Source organism: Sturnira hondurensis, unplaced genomic scaffold (genome assembly GCF_014824575.4).
Source record: "Sturnira hondurensis isolate 20B ecotype Veracruz unplaced genomic scaffold, ASM1482457v3 Scaffold0021143, whole genome shotgun sequence".
Taxonomy (NCBI): Eukaryota; Metazoa; Chordata; class Mammalia; order Chiroptera; family Phyllostomidae; genus Sturnira; species Sturnira hondurensis.
Window position 1 is genome coordinate 26,949,745 of NW_028093774.1, and position 10,987 is coordinate 26,960,731.

General features: G+C 41.9%; 2 non-coding genes across 2 annotated transcripts; both read right to left on the bottom strand.

The window, feature by feature from the left end:
• Positions 1–3,341: 3,341 nt before the first annotated feature.
• LOC118977041 (U6 spliceosomal RNA) lies at positions 3,342–3,443 on the bottom strand. Its single transcript, XR_005064437.1, has one exon. It is a non-coding gene; the product is annotated as a U6 spliceosomal RNA (small nuclear RNA).
• A 1,375-nt stretch (positions 3,444–4,818) lies between these two features.
• On the bottom strand, positions 4,819–4,925 carry LOC118977038 (U6 spliceosomal RNA). The gene has a single exon (XR_005064435.1). It is a non-coding gene; the product is annotated as a U6 spliceosomal RNA (small nuclear RNA).
• Positions 4,926–10,987: the final 6,062 nt, after the last annotated feature.

A 10,987-nucleotide genomic window follows, 5' to 3' on the forward strand; every position in this document is an offset into this window, starting at 1 on the left:
CCCTCAAGAGTTCCAATTTACCCAAATGTGAAGGTCTGGGGGGTATTTTTGTCCTTCAGATGAAGTCTGGTGAGTGATGAGAATAACTTCTTTCCTCAAGTGAAAGGCTGATGCCATTTGGGATGGTTCTCTCTTTGCAACCTCATTTGGCAGCACACTAAGCAGTGGTTCATTAAGCTGTAAGCAGCTGTGTAGTGGCACCAGAGGCTTCTGAGGGCACTGGGCTGAGATGGTAGTTTCACTGCTCAACCTCTGAGTCTGGGGCCGTTTGGACCTCTGGAGGAAGAACAGAGTAATGAGTGCAGTGAAATTGAACATGGCCAGATTTGCCCTATCATTGATTAAGGCTATAGGCTCTAAGGTCCAGAAATAGTAATGCCATTATGCATAAAACAAGAAGGGGTGAATTTTGCAAAGGATCATTCGTTTTCCCATTTCAAGGCTTGAGTGCTCAGATGTAATAGGGATAAGAAGTAAAGTACAAGTAAAAATTGTAAATTCATAGTTTGGCCCATCTTCCAAGTTATGGTTAGGTGCATTTTGGCATGTCTTAGATTTTTAATCTTTTTTTTTTTTAACTGTGTGGCTTTATGGATGGGCTCAAAATCATCTTGAGGTTGAGGAGTTTCTCTGGTACACGAACTGTTCACTTGTTCTTCTCCCATTTGTAAGTCGGCAATGCCCCCAGTGGCAGTAAGCATGAATAGCTCAATGTGCTTCGAGTCATACTTTCTGTTTTTATAACTTTTACTTGTTTTATAGCCTAATTTTTAGGCCTGACTCATTTTTCCTTTCTTACTGCTCTATTAATAAAATTCACAATGCCTTGACTGTAGCAAAGACTCAAGTGTTCATTGAATGACTGTTTCATAATCATAGGAGGCAGGGAAGTGCTCAGAGCGTTTCCGGCTTTGGGGATGCTGTTAGGCAAGTAGAGTAGGCATAAGGCATACCTGGCCTCTAATCCTGATTCCACAGGCAAGTTATTTAAACTATCTGCTTCTTAGTTTCCTCATCTGCTAAATGGGAGTGTATGATCTTCACAGAATCATTGTGAAAAAGTGAAGAGATAACACATGAAAAGTGCCTACCAGGATACTTAGCGCATTGATGGGCCCTTGGGAAGTATTTGCCAAAGGAATGAATAATTCCGAGGCAAAATTTCAGAGGACATGGCCAGCCTTCTAAACACAGCAAAGTTTCCAAAGTATCATGCCGGGGACATGTAACCCATTATGGCACTAGCTATGTGATATAATCCTTTCTTTCAATCTACATGCTTCAATTGCTAGTTTTGTGGTGAAAGGGAACTTGCATATCTCCTAAAATGATGTGAGTTTTTCTAAAGGTGAATTGAAAGAGATTTACCCTTTTCTTTTAATAATGCAAACCAAGAACAAAAATGGCCTCTACGAGGTAGATTCTAACCTGCTGTGAGGACTTTAGATTGCTTAAAACGATGAAGGAACAAGAAGGACCAGTGTGAAATGAACTATTGGGAAACTTCCTGTTCTCGAAAGAGCATTTGCAGACAGCACTGTGGTCTCATGGCTTGCGGACTGGACTGCTGTTCCCCGGAGAGCCACCAGGCATTCTCCGGCAGTACCCATGTTCTCTTGGACTTCCCAGACCATTTGAGGACACCTCTAACAGTGATAAAGAAAGGTAGTGCAATGGACTTGTTTTCGTTTTAGGGCTTTTATTCACAACATAATGAAGTAGACTTGTTTTTGGAAGGAAGTGGAGCTCTGTGCTAAGAGGTCTGTTAGTTTGGCTTTTCCTATCAAGTATCCACAACTCAAGCAATCAGAGAAGAGACAGGCTCAGAATTAATGAACAAACCACCCAGTAAATCAGGTAAAAATGGGAGCCCACAGGTTGCTTGTGACGAAATGTTCTCTAAACTCAATGTCGGAGTTTAATCGAGCACGTGGGAACCGAGCACCTGGTCCTCCTGGAGAATGAGCCCGCGGGCTTCCGGAACTGCTCGGTGCGCCCAGAAATGCTGTAACTTACTCCCCCTGGGCACCCCCACTTTTCAATGCCTCAGCTTCTCAGTCACACCCATTTTGGACCCTAAAAATGTACTCAATTCATATTGCTGAACAAGAGAAAACTTACCATTTCATAACGTACAAGCTAAAACTGCCTTACTGGGTAGGTAATTATTTCAAGGTTATATGAGAAACCGCCCTCCTTCACGTGGGGGGGGGGGGGGCGGTGTCTGTTTTCTAGCTGCGATTCAGGACTCCCGACTCCCGGAGAGGGTTTGGAGGCTGCGGGCAGCTTTCTTGTGACTTTACTTCGGTATGACGATGGGGCACTCCTGAAGATGGCAGCAGCACTTTAAATTTCATGAGCCCAGAAAGGCCCTCTGGTTAAGGCAACCAGAAATCAGATGGTACCGCGGTCTCCCTGTTGTCTCCACGCCCCCACCAACCATCCAGCCACTGTAGCAGAGTTCAGCGTTCCCTCTTTGAGCCCGGCACAGTGCAGAGCGCAGGGCGGAGGACGCCGAGCTGGAGAAATGTCTGTCCAATCCTCCTCACCAAAGAAGAAAGGCATTTTTAAACCTTTCAACACGACTAGCCCCTCCACTCTCCTCTTAAATGTGGATTCTCTTTCCATTTGAGGGTGAGACTGCAGGAATAGAAACAGATTGTTTAAAAATGATATTACCGTGCACTGCCTAGTTATACTGTCAGACCAAGAATAAACAAACTCTTTCCTGTCCTTTCTAAGGCCAGAAATGCCCATGGAAGAAAATTAATGTTTACTCAGTAATTGCTGAGAATGATAAATTGCAATGTCTGTACGTAAGAGGTGTTCATAAATGTAAATCTGAGTCTTTCACATCTGATTTAGAAGCTTTACTATTTATATATTTTCTGTATAGAGCTGAAGGTCTCAAACATACTTTCTAGGCTGATTATTACAATTCCATTTATAATTATTTTTAACTTAGAGTTTTAAATTGCAGAGGCAATACAACCTTGTATAAAAAGGGAATCAATTCAAAAGTATATATAGAAAATATTGATAATCTTTTCTGTCCTATCCTACTTTCTGAGTTAACTGTTAAATATGCTCATAAAAGTATTAACTGTTAAATATGCTCATAAATATGTTCAGTCCCTCTACCTCCTAACCTTCCCACCACTGCCCCCCACTAGCTGTCATCCTCCATCTATGAGTCTGTCCCCATTTTCCTTGTTAGTTCCAGTTTGTCATTAGATTCCGCGTATGAGTGAAATCACACGGTATTTGTCTTTCTCAGGCTGGCTTATTTCAGTTCGCGTCATGCTGTCCAGGCCTGTCCACACTGCTGCAAAGGGTGCAATAAGAATACGGAATGCTTCAAAATGCGGGTGTCATCCTTGTGAAGAGGCCATGCTCATCTCTGTATCCTTCCAACTTTTAGTATATGTGCAGCCGAAGTGATCAGGCAGCACATTATTGCAACATTCTCTGGATTAATAGATACAGATGTAAGTCTTATGTAGTAGCTGCATAATATTCTGTAGTATGGATGTAGCAATTTACTCAACCATAGCCCCTGTGAGGGATATTTGTGCTATTTTCAGTTTTGAATTACCATAAACAATGCTGCAATTTCATGTGCAGCCTTACACACTGATGCTTTTATTTCTGTAGGTCCGAGTCCTCAAAGTGAGATGTTATGTAGGGGGGTTTGTGTACTTCAGATCTTAGCGAAGGCTGCCAGATTGCCTTGTAAAACGGGTGTAACAACATTTGAGTGTGTATTTGCCTATATCCTTACCAGCACTTGATGTTTCCAATATTTAAAAATTGTTGTGCCAATCTGTTGGGTAGAAAATGGTTTCTCGCTTGAATTTGCATTTCCCTGGCTAGACCACGGGGCACGTGTCTGAAAGCGCAGACCGGGAGCCAAGCAGCCTGTCTGTACTGCTTGCGAGCTGTGTGACCTCAGCCAAGTTACGTGACTGATCTGTGACTCAGCTTCACTGTTCCCACTGAAGTTGGGAAATAAACAACAGTACCTGCCAGATAAGATTACTCTTGGATGCAACTGAGTTAATGTTTGTAAAGACTTAGAACAGTGGCTGGTGCTTAGACCTGTGCCTGATACGTAATAAGCACTCTGAGTTAAATAGATGCATTCGAGTAATATTGAATGCATCTTTTTATATATTTATTAACCATTTGCATTTTCCCTGCTACATATGAATGTCAAAATATTTAATTTTTAGTGTACAAAAGTGAATGAGGTTTTTTTTTTCACTTTTGTCATCAATTCACTCCCTGGAAAAGCATGGTAATTGCGACCCCAACCCCCTCCTCCAGGAAATACTGCTTGTAAATGCCACACATGGAGGAGATGGGCTTTGCTGGAATGTTTGAGTGAGAAAGAAAAAAAGAAATATTTTGACAAACAGACAAATAATTGTCCACGTTAAAGAACATTTCAGTATTAATTACTACTAATAAAATATATGACTTGAACTTTTCTTTAAAAAAATTATTGTCTTTTTTCTACATTTCCTTTTAGTCCCCTGCTACTTCGCTCCCCACCAGCAATGACCTCACTGCTGTCCATGTCCATGAGTCCTTTTTCCTTATTGCTCAGTCCCTCTACCTCCTAACCTTCCCACCATCACCCCCCACTAGCTGTCATCCTCCACCTATGAGTCTGTCCCCATTTTCCTTGTTAGTTCCAGTTTGTCATTAGATTCCACGTATGAGTGAAATCATACGGTATTTGTCTTTCTCAGGCTGGCTTATTTCAGTTCGCGTCATGCTCTCCAGGCCTGTCCACACTGCTGCAAAGGGTGCAATAAGAATACGGAATGCTTCAAAATGCGCGTGTCATCCTTGTGAAGGGGCCATGCTCATCTTCTCTGGATCCTTCCAACTTTTAGTATATGTGCAGCCGAAGCGAGCACTGAACTTTTCTGATAGGTGGGACCTCAGTTTACCTGATCAGAGACAGAAATTCATTAGGACTTTTCAGATAGGGAGAGAGAGAGGGAGAGGGAAAGGGCACTTAAAAGAGACTTAATTGCGATGGATGTACATTGCAAATGAAAAAATCATCATTTGATATCTTGGATTTCAAAAATAGCTCAGTCTTTTTATTTGTTGTGATTACAACCACATACCTCTTTTTTTCCGTTGGTTATTTTTCACTTGGATTTATCCTCCATGGGGAATCTTGTATTATTTATCAATCACATAAATCTAAAAACACCCAGCATCAGGCTTGCTTGTATGTCAGAGATAACTATTTCTTGTGTTCTTCCTCTCAGCTTCTACCAACAACGTGCCGTTTTTGTGTTTTTGCTATATCTTCTGTGTGATGGAAATATGCCCTTTCACCAGGCATTGGTGTTAGTCTGTTTTGTTTAAATTCAAAACTGAGCAGTTATATTTCATTTCAGAAATATGAGGAGGGATGGAGGGAAAGGAGAGGGAGGACAGAAGGAAGGAGGCCACAAAGCTTTCTGAACCACATTTGTTGGCATTTATGTAGTATTCTTATGGAAATACCAAACTGCCTTGTGTTGAACCTTGGAAATAATGGCAGACAACGAGACTGTTTATGGAAATTTCCCCCTTTAATAATCTCAACTCCAAGCACTCTGATATCTTTCTACATCTCCTATTTTTCCAGCTTATTTCTTCTAAATCTGTGCGCGAACAGCTCTTGCACCTCCGGTCCTTTGACCGTTCCCCGGTCATTCTCTCTCATGTCTTTCCCTGTCTCCCTAACTCCCCTGCACACACCTTCAGTTCCCTTGCCCCTTTCTTTCTCCATCACCCTAGTCTGAATTAATAACCGCAGACATCTGGTGCACAGTGTGGTCAGCCAGCCTTGCAGCATTTCCCTAGTCAATTCATTCCCTCTCTCCCTCCCAGATCATCATCTCACACTCTCCCCTCCATCTCCAACACCCCCCCCCCGACTCCTCACTCCCAGCTCATGACCTAATTTCTTATGTTACTGAGAGAATACAAGCAATCAGAGGAGAAATTCCACATGTCATCACCAAAACCCATAACCCAGCTGCACCTGTCCCCGCACACCAGCTCTTGCTGTTGATGCAGTGAGTGAACCATCCCTGCCCCTCCTCCCACTCATGTGCTTGATTCTGCACGCCCCCAGGTTTGAGCACTCAAAGCCAGCACCGCTGCAATTTTGCATTCTGTCTTCTAAGAGATTGGTTTCCACCTCCTTACTTGGTCATTATTATGATCATACGGTAACGCTGCAATATCCCACCTTTAAAAGATTTTCAATATAGTTGTTAATCGTAAGCTATATAAATATATACTTAATTTAATATATACTTATTTTAATAAGGGGAAATGTGTCAAAAGGTAAAAGGCATGGAGCTGGCTCCTTTCCCTCAAAGCATAAAACATGTTTTCAAAGTCCTGAATTAGTGACGCAGTACAGACATTCTATAAAATATGCTAAAGCTAACCTTGTTCATTGTTATATTTAAAACTAGATAGGCTCCAAAGTAAAGCAGAAAGGCGTTATTACCAGGTTTCTGTGGAAGAATTAATAAAAGGAACATTGATGGGCCACAAACTTCTAGTAAATGTGGGAAATCATGTAACTTTGATAAAGGTAATGTTAAAATTAGTTTAAAGTGGAATAGCTTAGACTCTCCTAGTCCCAATAAAGTACTAGAGAGATAATATATGAGTTATTAAAGGTAAAGCTACTTTGAGCATTAATAAATTGCACATGTATTGCCTAAGGAAAAAGAATACTTCTGCTTATCCGAATTTTTAAATTGTATTTCTCATCACTGAGAGGATTCATCACCTCAGAGGACAGAGGGGGCAGGTGTATGGTGCCAGACTGGCTCTCTCAGTGCAGGTGAGTAAAGTCATCGGTGCCTCTCATCTCACGCTGTTGGAATTTCTGGGCATGTGGTTTTTGGAGGCACCTGGCTGCCTTGTAAATGGCTGCTGACTGTCTCCTCTCGGACTTCAAGTCTGCCCCAAGTGCACCCTTCATCTGGGTCACATCCTTTGCCCTGACACTGAGTGCTGCAAGGACATGCCTGGGATTTGCAATTACCTCTGGGAAGTCCTTATTGTCTGAGGAGTACAAATATATGCAATTTCCATAATGCCTGTTTCTATCCAGAAAAAAGGTCTCTGTTTGCTGAAAAGACAACAAACCATAGTTTCAGATCTCTCTGAGTTTTCAGAAGTCACAAGTAGTAGTACCTTTGGCCTACCCGGGGGTCTACCCAAGACCCCCCAGGGCAAAGAATTTATGTGTACTAGGACTTCCCACCCTGGAGACAGTGGTGCTTTCAGGGGATTAAGTCAACCTTGCTGTCACACTGTGTACGTCTTGGACACTCCTGGCTGGGACCCCCTGTGGTTCTTGCACATCAGCCTGGCTGCCACAGCTTTGTGTTTGCAAACCAGGGGAGTACCAGCTTCTGAATGCCAAGTGCAAGGCTACTCTGGGGACAGCATGGCAGTTCAGCCATTTGTCCCAGTTGCTGACCACTATTTCGTCTTAAAAAAAAATAACACAACCTTTGACCCCAAGTTACCCTCAAGCTTCTGTCCACTTATATATTCCCACTACAGTAAAACTCAAAAAGTTGTGCACATGTTCTTATTCTCTCTAGTTTCTCTTCCATTTCTCTCTTGAACCCCCTCCCCTCAGACTCTTCTCCCCCATGCCACCTCCATTTTGTCAAATCTAGCAACTGACACAGTTGATCACCCCTTTCTTCTTATAACACTTTCTTTTCTTGGTTTCCAAAACACAGGGCTTCCTGGTTTTCCCCCTCGTTCCTCCACTGGCCCCTCCTGTTGCTCTGTCTGACCTCTCAACACTGCACTACCCCAGGGCTCACGCCTTGGGCCTCTTCTCCCTCTTCAGTTCACACCAGCTTACTTCCTCTGTGACCTCCGCTGAAAGATAGAATACAAGATTCTCAATTAAATTTGAATTTTAGATAGACAACCAATAATTTTTTAGCCCCATAATTTTATTTCCTGTGTCTGACAAATTTATCCATCCAGTCTTTTCCCTAATGACTGCTAAATTTCTATTTGCAGCTTAAATTCCTCTCCTGAACATTTTACAGATGGGAAAACTGAATCTTGCATATTTAATGAAAACTGAATCTTGCATATTTAATAACCTCAACATCTCCACTTAAATTTCTAACAGGCAGCTCAAATTTGCCATGCCCAAAACAAATCTCAGTTCTCTTTCCTCCCTCTCTGACAAGGGCATCACCATTCCTCCAGTCGATGTAGTTGTCTCTGCTGCACACTCAGGCCATTAGCAACTTCCCCAGATGGCATCTTCACACTATGATCTCATTTTTCCCACCTCCACTCCTACCACACTAACGCTCGCTATCATCATCTCATTCGGACAGTTGCTGCAGCCTTCTAATGGTTCTTCCTGTTTCTACCCTTGTTCCTCCTCGATACATAATCCTCTGAGGAATCTTTTAAAAATACAAACCAGATCATGTCACTCTTTTACACTAAAACCTATCATGTCTGCTCTTCTCGCTGAGGATAGAATGCAAAATCCTTACCGTAGCCTGCAAGACTCCTCACCATCTGTCCCTGTCACCTCCCTGACCTCAAGGGCCATCACTGGACCACTTACTCCCATTGCTCCAGGCACACTGACCTCTTGGCTCTTCCTAGAACATGCCAAGTACCTTCTGGCTTCAAGGATTTCATTACTGCCCCCTCTGTTTGGGATATGCTGCCTCTATGTATCTGAATGACTTGTCCCTTGTTCCGTTTAAGCCTTAATAGGAATGTCACTTAACGAGAAAGGCATAACAAACACCCTACCTAACACCCACCCCTCCATCAAGCTCTGCCCCCTAAGCCTGCTTTATTTTTCTACCCACCACCTGGCATATTTACTTACTGTCTATTTCTACTCCCTCCCACTAGAGTGTAAACTCAGTGTGAGCAGGGCCTCCGTTTGTCGCTGCTGGGTATCTGGGGTCAACAGTAGGGCCTGTGAGCATAATTGGCATACATATTTGTTGAACAAATGGCTGATCCAATTCATGAATAGAAGAGATTTATTAGGGAAGTTGGGATGAAAGAAGTTGGTTTCCTTTTGTTATGTATTTTAAGTCAGTGTATAACCAAAATAGATTTCTGTTTGTTGGCCTAACTTTTCAGTTCTGCAAAATGTTCATGTGGGAATAGTTATTCCCTGTCCTCAACTAATCAGTAACAACCTCCCACTACTTATAAGGATTTAAGAAGAAGGGAGGGATGCATCTTTCACGAAAATGATGTATAGGATCAAGAACTGGAAAACCTCAAACCAAAGTTAGTTGAGTATTTGCCCTTATAGTCTTTACAGAAAGTACACTTGGAGCAATACATTGTCCTAGAATACAGATATTTTCCTTTAGAGTTTATAAAGAGCTCTTATTTTGAATCTCATCTCCATTTCACAAGTAGGAAACTGAGTCTCAGAGAGTTTGCTGTGTTATCAGCCTCAGTTCAGTCCAGTGAGATAAAGAGATATGGCCTTGGAAACTTTTCTTATTAGAATCACCTAAGTTGACTATGAATCTGGAAAAATGCCTTTCCCATAATGATTATAAATAGGGCGTAGGAAGGTGACACTTTCTAAAATAAAATGGAGAATTTGTATTTCCATTTGGAAAAATTGAGAGAACCAATTCTAACTTTTTTTTAGCTTTCATTTTGCTTATCTGTATCTGTTAGCCTTGAGTTTATTTCATACATGTTTTCCATATTTTTATTCAAGCATAAACTGTTTTTATGGATTTCTCCATCTTCCGTGGGTTTTGAGATTTTAGAAGCCTGTGATCCCAAACATGCTTTTCTTAGTTTAGTTGGGCAGCTATAACAAAATACCATAAACTAAGTGGCTTATAAACAACAGAGATTTATTTCTCACAGTTTTGGAGTCTGAGAAGTTCAAGATCAAGGCGCCAGTAGATTCAGTGTCTGGTGAGGGCTGTATTCTTATTGCTGTGTCCTCACACGGTACAGGAGGCAAGGGAGGTCTCAGAGCCTCTTTTATATGGGCATCAATTCCATTCATGAGGGCTCCACCCTCAAGACTTAATTACCTCCCATAAGCCCCATCTCCAAGCACCATCACATTAGGCACCATCACGTTAGAATTCAAGATTCTCAATTAGATTTCAATATATGAATTTTGGAAAGACTTGGATATTCAGTCTATAGCAATGCTTATATTAAAGTTAGCATTGGTTCTTTTTTAAAGAAGTAACTACCATGAAGTCACAAAATTAAAAAAAAATCCTAATGGTGTACTTTGTAGATCCTAGAGGATTCTAAGATCTCATTTTAAAAAGCACCTATTTGCTACTTCTTCCTCATGGTAGAACATAATATATTCTATGTTATAGGATAGGTAGCTGATTTAATAACAAGCTTTACAGCCTGTTATTCACTTTTTTCACAAGTGGAAAACAGCTAGCACTTGGCATACTGGTATTTGCTCTTCCATCTTCGCTTCAAAAAATGTTATTCGAAATCGGTTTGGAATTGGACCTGCCATGTTTACTGTTCCTAGCCACTGATACTTTCTAAGGAAAGACCAAAAGCAGCAGCTGTGATGTGAGCATCCTCAGAAACAGGCTGGTCAGAAATGTAAAGTGCAACGAGAATTCAGCTTGCCTAACAGAATGTCTGCTCTGGCCTCCGCTTCTTCCCCTTCCTACGTGACCTTAAGATTTAATCTGCAAGAAATGTTAGAGAGAAGTGGGCCTGTTTAGGGCCTTTCAAAGAGGGAGGAAGCCTGAATGGGGGTGGTTGAGTCCATTGTCTAAATAAATAGCAGGTTCTGGCCAGAGAAGAACCGAATAGATGTCTCTGCCAAAGAGGGGGAGAGGGGCAGAGTGTCTATGCAGAATGGAGTTCCAGGGCATTTGCACTCTGGGGTATTCTGACAGGAGAAAACAAGAGGTCTTACTTTAGT